The sequence below is a fragment of the Pinus tabuliformis genome, chromosome 5_1 (assembly GCF_031772625.1).
Source record: "Pinus tabuliformis cultivar Carrire ecotype Pingquan chromosome 5_1, CPIR1, whole genome shotgun sequence".
Classification (NCBI taxonomy): Eukaryota; Viridiplantae; Streptophyta; class Pinopsida; order Pinales; family Pinaceae; genus Pinus; species Pinus tabuliformis.
In genome coordinates, this window is record NC_142305.1 from 947,416,651 (window position 1) to 947,428,376 (window position 11,726).

General features: G+C 40.9%; 1 pseudogene; it reads left to right on the plus strand.

Annotated features, from left to right (window-relative positions):
- Positions 1 to 11,071: 11,071 nt before the first annotated feature.
- The window catches only part of LOC149167904 (25S ribosomal RNA), a 3,082-nt pseudogene continuing 2,427 nt past the window's right edge, over positions 11,072 to 11,726 (plus strand).

An 11,726-nucleotide genomic window follows, 5' to 3' on the forward strand; every position in this document is an offset into this window, starting at 1 on the left:
GTTGTCTACTCCATGGAATTGATATTGTGAATTATTTACATCTTTATGCAATACCATTGATTATGAGTAGCTTAGATATGTGTAGCTAGATATCATTATGTATTATTGTTTTGATTATCAAAGTTATATGTTGTGATATTCCTTCTCATCTTGTCTATGTGTAGGTATTGATCTAGGAGCTAGTTTAGAGGTCTTCCACTCTGCTACTTTGAGTTCTCAAGAAATACCACACCAAGATATGAGGTAAATATTTTCCTTCCTGCTTTGATTATCATTCTCTTGATATGGATATGTGCATGTATCTTTGTGCCAACTGTAGCTAATATGATCTGTCTGCCAAGGATTCTGGGAAGATCCTTAAGGGTATTTCCACCACAATCACCCGTGCATTAATACCTATAGCAGAATTGGCGACTCCACTAGGGACTATACTTAGTTCCCGATTTTCTCCTTCCATGTTCCCAGATATCTCTTTCTTCCAGGACCTCTTGTACTTCTTGGTTCCCTTTCTAACCACTCAGGACTATTCATCACCCTCCCCACTGTTCTCAGCTCTTGATTTGATCCCAAAATACCTCTTTTAGAGCTTCTGCCTCACTAACACACCCTAGTAATGTAACCAATGCTTTATAATGGCCTATTGCCTTTCAGACAAAGCATTAATTCAACCACTAGCTCTCTGTGTCCTCTTTTGAAGTGCGTTAGCTAGCCAAATCTTGATAAAGAACCAGTTCTGTGAACTCTTGGGTTGGGGAAGCTGCTTGTAGGCTAATCAAGGATCTCTAGTTGTGCATGTTTGTTTGGATGCATGTTCATAAACATTTTTTCTTTTTAGGAAAATAGCTTTACTGCTTATGTTTTTCAAGAAAAAGAAAATACAAAATTTTTATAGTTTTTCTACTTAGTTGGTTAGATTCTGCATTTATTTGGTTTTAAAAGTTGTTAGAGAACATTGCATGTCTGTACATTGTGCTTGTGTTTCACTGTACTAGATGCATGGTACATATTGACGTATAAATGATCCTCTCCCTGTAGAAGCAACTCATTCATCGAAGTGAAATTAAAATCATTTTTCTACATGGTTTGTGTCAGAGTCCCACATAACTCCATACATCAACACCCCTTTCGAAGACATTAACAAAGTACATTTAAAATTTACCTCATAATAAAATCAATCAACAACTCTTTTATGAGTAAACACACATATTAGTCTAGGCTAGGATCTTGGGTTAGGCAGTTGTGAGTTAACTGCCCAAGATTATAAATCAAGACTAGTGTCGTTAATGAGGGAAAATCCTTCTGCACTCATACTATCTAGGACCACTCCAGTCAAAGCGGAGCTAAATGCGAGACAACATTGGAATGTGAAAGAAGGTAGCCCGACTTTTATTACATATCCTTTGGGTATTTTGTGTATCGGGGATATCGGAGCTGAGTCGGGGACTTAGGTATCTGACCCACACAACGTATTATCTACAACCATGTCCCCCCAGAAGTGTCTGTGATTTTAGGTAACCATAGTGGCCATACGTTTTAGGGATGAACACAATGTGACCTTGGGCGGGCTGCCTTGGTACCTAAACAGACAAACCTACTCTATCTTCAATTTTTGGGAGGGTGCTTGTCTTCATGAGAGTAATTAGCCCCTAAATCTGAGGTTTGGGTGAAGCTCAATAGTAATCATGACTGTACATTTGTCCAACTCTCTCTTTTATCCATTGTGATATTGGGTTTCATCTCCAGCAAACGGTGGTTATCAGACAGAGTCATACCCCCTGCTTGTTGATTGACTTATTTAGAGTATTTTTTATTTTTTAGGTGCCAGTTTGTTATCACTGAGACTATAATAAATATCACTATAAAATATTTTGATAAAATATATCGGTCACTATGGCTACATACGGCCCTCGTCGTCAATCATGGCAACAACAAGGTCTTCCTTCGCTTATTGTGGAGGATCCGCTGAGCCTCGATGAGCCAGATTACCCATCTTCAGGTAATCAATCTCCAATATCTAACATTGAATCAATCTATACATCCCCACGATTCCATTCTGCTAGAAGATTTATTTACTGAAGGTTTCATACCTCCTTATAATCCTCCAATCACTAATCCATTGGGATCGCTATTGATTCAAGTTGCACCTGTACCTCCTATGTCTTCCATTGTACCTACACCCACCATCCCATCGATGACTAATAGGTCATGGGATTTTGTGGACAATTTTGGTCCACCCTTACTTCCCCAGTCGACAGTCAGTACTACACCATTGATGGTGAACCCCAGTATCCAAAATGTGCCAAGTTCGAGCAACCTAGTTACACCAAACACAAGCAAAACCCAATACACACCATTTTCCGCCCCTTTGTGTCTACTCCCAGACCTTTGGAAAGCACTCCATATAGCATTGTTAGCACGATTCCCTTCAACAACCCCTTTGGTTGGAATGCTTTGCTTATTTCCAACCGCTAGGTTCAAATTCCTGGGGGCACCGTTCCCAACATGAACATGCCGGTAGGGGGCATTACAATTCCTCCTTTGTTTATAGGACAAATTGGACAATCATTGATTGGAATAAATCCTACATATGTCAGTCAAGTGCCAACGGCCAACTATGCGGCTGGCGGGATCCCTCAACCCGGTCTCACTCAATCCATTTGGGCACCCCATTCTCAACCTCCAATGAGTCAAGGGGGAACTTATTATCCTCGAGGAAATCAAGTATATATCCCCTAACCTAACATCCCCTATGGATAGCCACAATATACGACTGTGCCCCAAGTAAATTATTATTCTACAAATCCTATATATAATGCTGGGAACAATATGATGGGAGGACCACAAGGACCCTCAAGTCATTCGTCATCACCTTGGTCTGAATTGGGGGCATCAAATGATTTGCCTTTCTTGGCAACACTTGACATCCCCGATTTGTAAAAACTCACTAATGACCCCATCTACCATAACTTACATTGGCCTCCAATCCCACACAAAATTCCTACCGACATCCTGAAGTTCGAAGGGAAACAAGGGGAGGATCTGGGTACACATATCACCACCTATCATCTATGGTGCATGTACAACTCTATGGTCTACGATAGTATCTGGCTCTGACTCTTCCCCCACATCCTTATTGGCAATGCAGCCAAGTGGTACATTGAGTTACCACTTGCGTCAGTTAATACCTTTGGCACCCTGGCGAAGGAATTTTTAAAGCACTTTTAGCTACCCATCCGCTATGAAACTGGGACGAGACTCCTTACTACCTTATGTCAAGAACCTCCACCCACATCTCCCATCACATTCAAGAATGGAGATGTAGGTGAAGGCTGGTCAAAGCACCCCTTCTAGATTATTTATTAGTAGATTTGTTCTACAAATATCTTCTCCCCCAAATCGCCAAGGACATTGCCTTAGGTGGTGCAGTCACTGAAGACCAATCCATTCGTCATGCCCAACATTTAGATTTTATTTATTCATAGTCTAGCACATTATACGACGTCAGCAATCCATTCCGTTCTTTCTGGATGTCTTGAGGTAATAAAACCCCTCTAGGAACGATGGAGAAGCTGAGGCGGTATGGAGAAGCTGAGGCGTGTGAGGTGGCTCCTGGGTAGTGTGGCTTCGGGCACTGCTGTTTGGGTTTCAGCGGGTAGTTTCAGCGGGTAAGGGTCAATTCATAGGTGATAAAGTAAAGTAAATAAAGCTCATAGTGTTCGGTCAATCTCTAATGCCCCCAAAACTTCCAATGCTCTCACTGGTTAGCAACCTAGTGCGCACGCTGATGGTATTATCGGTGCCACCTTTGGGTCTGCTATAAAACAAATTAGTGGACACATTGCCAAGTTGTCTATTGATCCCGCTACCCAATCGGCTACTCTTCCTACCGCCGCGATAAAATATGTGCAGTCTACAAAAAAACTTGATAGTAAGAATAAGAAGAATAAGAAAAAGGTGCTCCTTCTGAAGAGAAGTTAGCCAAGCAATCCAACCCAAATCAGAAATTTTTTGTGCCACCTGACAACGGAAAGGACAAAGTTGTCAATTTCCCTTGAAATATCTATGTGGAAGACCATTTGACACATCATTGTCTCCACCTCCAAGAATGCACATGTCTCCTTGCTCAAGAGGACACTGGCTGGACCCCCACGGTCCTAAAAAAACCTTTCCCTGTTCAGCAGTAGCAACATCTTATTTCGAACCCGCCTCAACTCCCGTAAGGGGGAAATCATCCTACAGCTAGTGAAGGCCCATCCACCATTTACACTTTTGAAATGGTTGATCTTCAAACATGAGCCAAAACTTATGGAGCTCCATTCGCTAATGCTCAGGATGTTGCCTCGAGTTCAAACCCACCACCGCCCAACGATCTGCACATCGAAAGGCCGATTGTTGATCTTGTAATTCACCCCCCAAAAGGGCAATTTCATCGCACAACACATAATACATCTACATGTGCTACCCATAACTACAGTATTATAGAATTATTGGCGCAAGCACCATCAGCTATGTTTTCACTCGAAGTATTGAAAACTTGTCCAACACAAAGGAAAGCTCTGCTTTTAGCTATTGATGCGGTTGACCCTCAGGATTCCACGCTAGTAATATTTGACATGGAGAAATGTAAACCTCCCCTTTCACACTAGCTTGAATTTCAATTGTAAATTTTTTCGAAAGGACGAGGGGTACATAGAACTGTCATTGACGAAGGAACTTCAACCTGTGTCATGTCAGCTTCATGTTGGATCACCTTGGGTTCTCCAAACCTTGCTTTGTCGTTGAATTCACTTAAATATTTTGACAGTCACACTTTCATCCCAAAAGGTTACCTTGCCAGCTACCCCATCAATTTGAGTAGGAAAATGGTAATGGTGGACACCGAAGTCGTGGATCGAAAACTCGACTATAATCTGCTTTTAGGCCGCAAGTTGACTTAGGCCATGAATGCCATCATGCCGACTATCTTTCGCATCATCCTATTCCCATTGGATGGAAAGATAGTCATAGTGGACTAGCTCTCATTTTTCACCCCAGATTACTCCCCATTACCTAGTGGCATTGTACCTTTAGCGGGTGGCATCCCTGACTCTTATATCAGTATCGATACCGGTATTTTGAAGGGTTCTTCCCTGATGGGTTTTTTTCCTCTCCCATCACCTATGGTTCCATAGACAGTTTTTATAGTCTCATCTATTCCTCATGACCCAACCAATCCCTGGATCCTCTTGGCCCCTTTAGACATTGACTCTTATGGAGAACAAATGTCATTTTCACCAGCCGAAATGGTCTATCAATCCATTCAATCTGCATCCGATTCTCCAGTCACTTTGGTCATGGCCAACGGTATGACCTCCTCTCCCACAACTACTCCCTCTAAAAATCTTCTCAATCAAGTCCTACCTTCATACAAATCTATTAGAGAAATCATGTGTTTAGAGGAGCGACCTTAGGAAAATTCTCAACATCGCGTGTCGATATCTGATTTGGATGCAACACCTATACAAATCATGTCCTTTGAAGCACCTAAGATCATTCCCTCTAGTTATACAACCATCCAAACTCTGGATTCGGAAGGGAACATGGGAAATATTTCAAAGACACTGCTCATCGATATCTCAGTCAAGATAGGCATCGTGGAAAACATCCAGATTGGAGCCGATTGCACTCCTAAGGAAATTTCAAGCTTCACCTGCCTTTTCAAGGAATTTTGTGATGTATTCGTTTGGTCTTATGAGGAAATACTCACCATAGATCCGTCTATTGTCGAGCATGAGATCAAGGTTTATGACAATGCCAAGCCTGTCCGCTAAAGACTTCGACTAGTCCACCCCCATAAAACTATAGCCATTAAGCCTAAGTGGAAAAATTGTTACATGTTGGTTTCATTTACCCCATTCCTTTAACAGAATGGGTCTCCAATCTGGTTCCTGTAGATAAAAAAATAGGGTACCATCCGCATCTGTGTTGACTACCGGGATTTGAAAACCGCCTGTCCAAAAGAAAATTATCTGACACTGTTCATCAACCAAATAATTGACGATTCTGCCAATTACAAATCCTTCTCATTTATGGAAGGTTTCTCAAGCTATAACTAGATCGCCATAAAACCTGCGGACCAGCAAAAAACCGCCTTCATTTTCCCTTGGGGAATATTTTCGTACAGAAAAATCCCATTTAGTTTAAAGAATATTGGAGCAAAATTTCAACGGGCCATGGACTACGCATTCCATGATATCAGACACATTGTTCAAGCTTACTTGGACGACCTTCCATCCCATTCCAAGAAGCAAACCCAGCACCTAGTTCATCTACGAGAAATTGTTCTTAGGTGCAAGTTCTATAACATACGTCTGAATCCGCACAAATGCATTTTCTTTGTCGATTTTGGATGCCTACTTGGTTTCATTGTCTCCAAACACAGGATTAGGGTTGATCTCGATAAGGTAAAGGAAATTACTCAATTTCCCGAACCACAATCCATTTTACAGCGCCAACGTTTGCAAGGGAAAGCAAACTTCTTATGAAAATTCATCATAAACTATGCTGAGATGACGAAAGGCTTCATGCACTTACTAAAGAAGGGAGTACCATACTTTTGGGATGATCAATCCCAACGGTCATTTGACGCCTTGAAAGAGGCACTTATATCTACCCCACTGCTTAGTTATCCCAACTATTCATGTGACTTTCTCCTTTATCTGGCAACCTCGCCATCCTCCATACGAATGATGTTGGTTCAAACTCATGATGATCTTAGTGAGCATGTGATCTATTATCTCTTGAAAGGCCTGGATGGGCCTGGACTTCGATATTCACATGTGGAAATGTTGTCCTTGGTAGTAGTCTTTATTGTCAATTGCTTCCAACATTATATACTGCTACAAGAGATTACCGTCATCGCTTTAGAGAATCCCATGAGACACATTTTGTCTCATCAAGTCATTGGAGGAAAATTTTCCAAATGGATTGTTATCCTCCAGGAATTTGATTTGGTTTTTTCCACTGCCAAGGTGAAAAAATCCTTAGTCGTCGCAGAACTATTATCAAATCTTTCCATTGTTGATCCAAATGAGATAGCCCATGATCCTCTCCCATATGAATCTATCTATCTGATCGACTCAACTGATCCTTGGTATGGTGACATTCTATTTTACCTCCAAACATAATGATTCCACCCTGACCTATCATCAGGTGACCATCATCGCATCCACCACCAAGCTCGACACTATCTAGTGCTGAATGATACTTTATATTGTTGTGGCTCTGATACAGTTCTTCGACGTTGCCTCACTCATGAAGAGGTGGAACACGTTTTAAATGAATGCCATGCTGGGGTGTGTGGCAACCATCTTTTTGGCATGTCTACCGCCTAGAAAATTCTACATGTAGGATACTACTGGCCAACCTTGTTCAAATATTGTATAAAGGCAATCCAGCAGTGTCACCCTTGTCAAATATTTACAAAGAAAATGTGCGCACCCCCGGCCCCTGTACACCCGGTTATCTCTGTCGACCCCTTTGCCAAATGGGGTATTGACTTCGTCACATGCAACCCCACTTCCTCTGATGGACACAACTACATTATTGTCGTTGTGGACTACTTTACAAAATGGGCCGAATCCATTCCCACTTTCTGCACCGATGGAGAAACCACAACGTTATTCATGTTCAATCAGGTGATTTGTCATTTTGGTGTGCCCCGCATAATCGTTACAGACCATGGTTCTCACTTTCAGAATCACATGATGTCTGACTTAACATCATTGCTTGGTTTTCAGCAGGAACAATCTTCCTCCTACTACCCCGAGACTAATGGCCAAGTGGAAGTTGCTAATGGCATCCTAAAAACCATGATCCAACAATTAGTAGGTAACCATAAAACCCACTAGCACCATATGTTATATCCTGCGTTATTGTCATACTGAACTTCAGTCAAAACTACTACAAGTCAACACCATTCCAACTCGTTTAAGGCTTGGAAGCAGTACTACCTATCGAGTGCCAGATTCCTTCACTAAAACTCATCATTGAACTCTTTCCCGACACCACTACCGGAGAAGAGCGCTTGATATATCTCAAACAATTGGATGAGACCCATTGAGATGCCGCACTGGCACTCAAATCTCATAAGCGTCAGGTCAAAGACCAATATGAAAAAAATGTCAAGCCTCACTCTTACCAAGAGGGTGATCTTCTTTTACTCTATGATAAAAAAAAAATGACCTCTTGGGGGCAGGAATGATTCAACCATTATGGATCGATCCATATGTCGTCACCAAGGCCCTCTTAAAAGGTGCCTATGAACTTCAGGACTATGAAGGAGCCCCACTCGTAGAGCCCTGAAATGGGCTCTATCTGAAAAATTATTATGCCTAACATTGCATTAGGCATGTGATTTGTATTTTATGTATTTATAAGTTTTTCTTCTTTTTTATATGACTAGATTTTTGGAATTTTTTTAGTATGTGTATCGTACATGTTTCATTGCGCAGATGTCTTCATCACCCTTACCATACGTAGGATATGAATATGGTGTAAGTCATCACACACGACACATTGCATCAACTGGTTGTGTCATTTACACACCTGAGTCAGAACTACTTTGTTCTGGGGGAGTCTTTCTTGGCACTGCCACCAACAATATTGCTAAGTATATGTCTGTAATTTCACTTCTCACTGAAGCGTCATCTCGGGACATCTCCAATCTGGTGGTCAAGTTAGACTCTCAGCTTGTTGTTATGCAATTGACAAATCATTATCACATTCACAATCCAATAATTTTACGTCATTATTTAAGGGTACGACTCTTGGAACATCAATTTGAGTTTATTACATATGAACACATTCCTCGAGAATTTAATGCAGTTGCTTATTCATTAGCAAACTATGTATTAGATTGGCATCTATCTCATTTATTATAGATACATGCATGAAAGTAAATATTTACATAGTTAAAAATTTACAAAAACATTAAAAAACATTTACATCATAAAAATGCCAAAATATCTCTCTCTCTCTCTCTCTCTCTCTCTCTCTAGCTATATATATATATATATATATATATATATATCTATATATATCGAATCTAGTCTTTTACATCAGAAAATTCCCAAAATTTGGGTGTTTTAAGTACAAAATGGCTCTACTAAGTCTCACTATAAACACCCGCTGGCTACACCATGATATTGCTAAGAGTCTACTGCTCATGAAAACTCAGAACAACTCTGGCTATCCTCCTAAGAGGAACCAAAAACTGATCTGAAACCCCCCTTGGTGTTCATCCCACCATTGGATTATCCAACTTAGAAGTTCTTCCTGACCCTTCACTAGGTCAATCATTACATACTTCATCAAGCCACATCTTTGCAAAGAAAGTATGCATGTGGGATCACTTAGCATCTATAGTTCCTCACTCTCATGAGATCTTTCTCTCCATAAACTCATGATAATGGCTCCAAACTTGCAAAAAATCACCCAAAAGTTAGTCAAAATGATGGATAAATCTCAAATAAATCACTTTTTTGGGTTTGAAAATGTGCCCATGCTACCTAACCCCCCCCGTTAGGACCCACATGGCATGCTAACACACCCCTATAGGCGGTGAAAGGTGTTTAACGCCCCTCCATACCTAGTGGGGAGCATTAAGTGCATATAATCAACTAGGGCTTCCCAAAACTTAAAAATTTCACCCCTAATGCAGCTGAAAAAGGTTAAATAATGCGAGATAAGGGTTTTTCCATCTTCCTAGAACAAACAGCACGTCGAATGGTTGTCTGGATTTCTCGCAATTTCCTAGGGAAGATATGCTCCGCTTTCACTCTAGAATAGTGTCACAACACTCAAATGGTGAAAATGGTGAAATGAAGGCTCCAAAATCTTCAATAGTCACTCTGGAGGTATGACTCACCTTATTTAGTCATTAATATTGAATTTTTTCATTTCCTATGTTGTTTATCATACGCCATTTCGATATGTTGTCAATATTACTCATGCTTTGATGAATAGGTTTCAGTGCCGAATTGCATAAACAACCATGTTCGATTCACTATGAGCGCTTTATTTTATGGGATATTTTCTTGCTCTTGAATTGAAAAATCCCCGAGTTTTTTTGTCATCAGGCTCATAAAACTCCTATAATGATGATATGAGCACTTCCTTTTTTGGGACTCTTTCTTGCTCTTAAATTGAAAAATCCCCAAGTTTTTCCCTTCTTCGGACTCGTTAAATCTATGCAAAAGGCATGACCAGTTCTTTTATCTCTTTTACCTCACTCATTAAATTGAAAAAGGTACCTCAAGTTTTCTTCATTTGACTCGTTAAAATTTGATGAAGATCTATTGATTTTGTCTTCATGTGACTCATTAAAATTTCATGAAGAATATCGAGTTTACTCCATCCCCTCGTACTCGCAAAAAAATGAGGTAAATTTCTATTGAGCATAGGTTTATCACTTTATTCGAACTCAGTAGACTAACTTACAGAAAAGGAACTATGCCAGGTATACCATTAAACCTTTATCGCACCCGGTTAACAACTATGAAAAAGGGACCCCCCTGGAGTTTCTCTTTATGATCTTTTCAAACTCTTTAAATATGAAATGACCACTAAGTTTACCCATCTGGAATCATTAAATTTAATGAGATGGGGAAAATTGGACAAAACAATTGCTTTATGTCAATATTTTGGAAAGAATTTGTAGTTGTTCCCTTGAACATAGCACTCCCTCAGAAAAACCTCCTTTGTCAGCCTCTCAAGAGAACATTACCATCCTATGAGTTTAGCCTATATACTCCAATGTTCATGCATCCCTGTATCCTAACACTCTTTGGTGTTTATGAGTCTAGAACCGCCTGGTTCAAACTTTGTGTCATGCCTTCTATTGTTCAAGGGATCCCTTTATCCTCTATTTCCTATATCAACCGTCAATCATATGCTTCCATCGTTCCCTCTGTTGATTTGACCCATTGCTCAAAAATTATCTTCACAAAACAATCACTCTTGTCCTGTTTCATGCCAACTGAAAGCGGATTGGGCAAATACTAAGCAGCGGAGGTTTTCGTTTCGATCTTGGTCTCATTTTCCTAGCCTTGCCTTCTCTGCGTGATTCATTTCAGTTCATTGGATGATGGAAGAACCAGGCATGCCGATCTTTGCCCTTTGATTTAGGCTATAAGGTGCCGTAAGGAACTTGAGTTGCTCGACCATAAGGACCTTTAGGTGCTCGACCATAAGGGCCGCCATCGAGAGGTAGGCAGAATTGTGAATGAAAAGGTTGGAAGATCTGGCCAAAGAAGGTGATAGCCCTGTAGAGAGTCCCATGGTTCGATTCTGTAAGTAAAACGCAGCGTGTTTGAATTAGGATCGCTTCGTAGCGAGAAAGGGGGACCACCCTCTAAGCCCAAGTATTCCTCAATGACCGATAGCGTACAAGTACCGTGAGGGAAAGGTGAAAAGAACCCTAGGAAAGGGAGTGCAATAGAAAGAAATCCGATGCGAACAATCAGTCGAAGGATGCGTAAGCAGGCTCGACCATAAGGGAGAGGAATTTCTTGCTTGACCCTCCGGGGGAAAGGAGCGAAGCTGCGGGTAAGATTCTCAGGGTCTAATCTGACCGGAAATACCCTCTCCTTAGCAGTCGAGCCCCTGCCGGTCCTCACCCATCGGAATGAGTGAGTGACCCCTAAGTCATATGGGGCCCTCTATTTGTTTCAAATACCTGAGCAGAG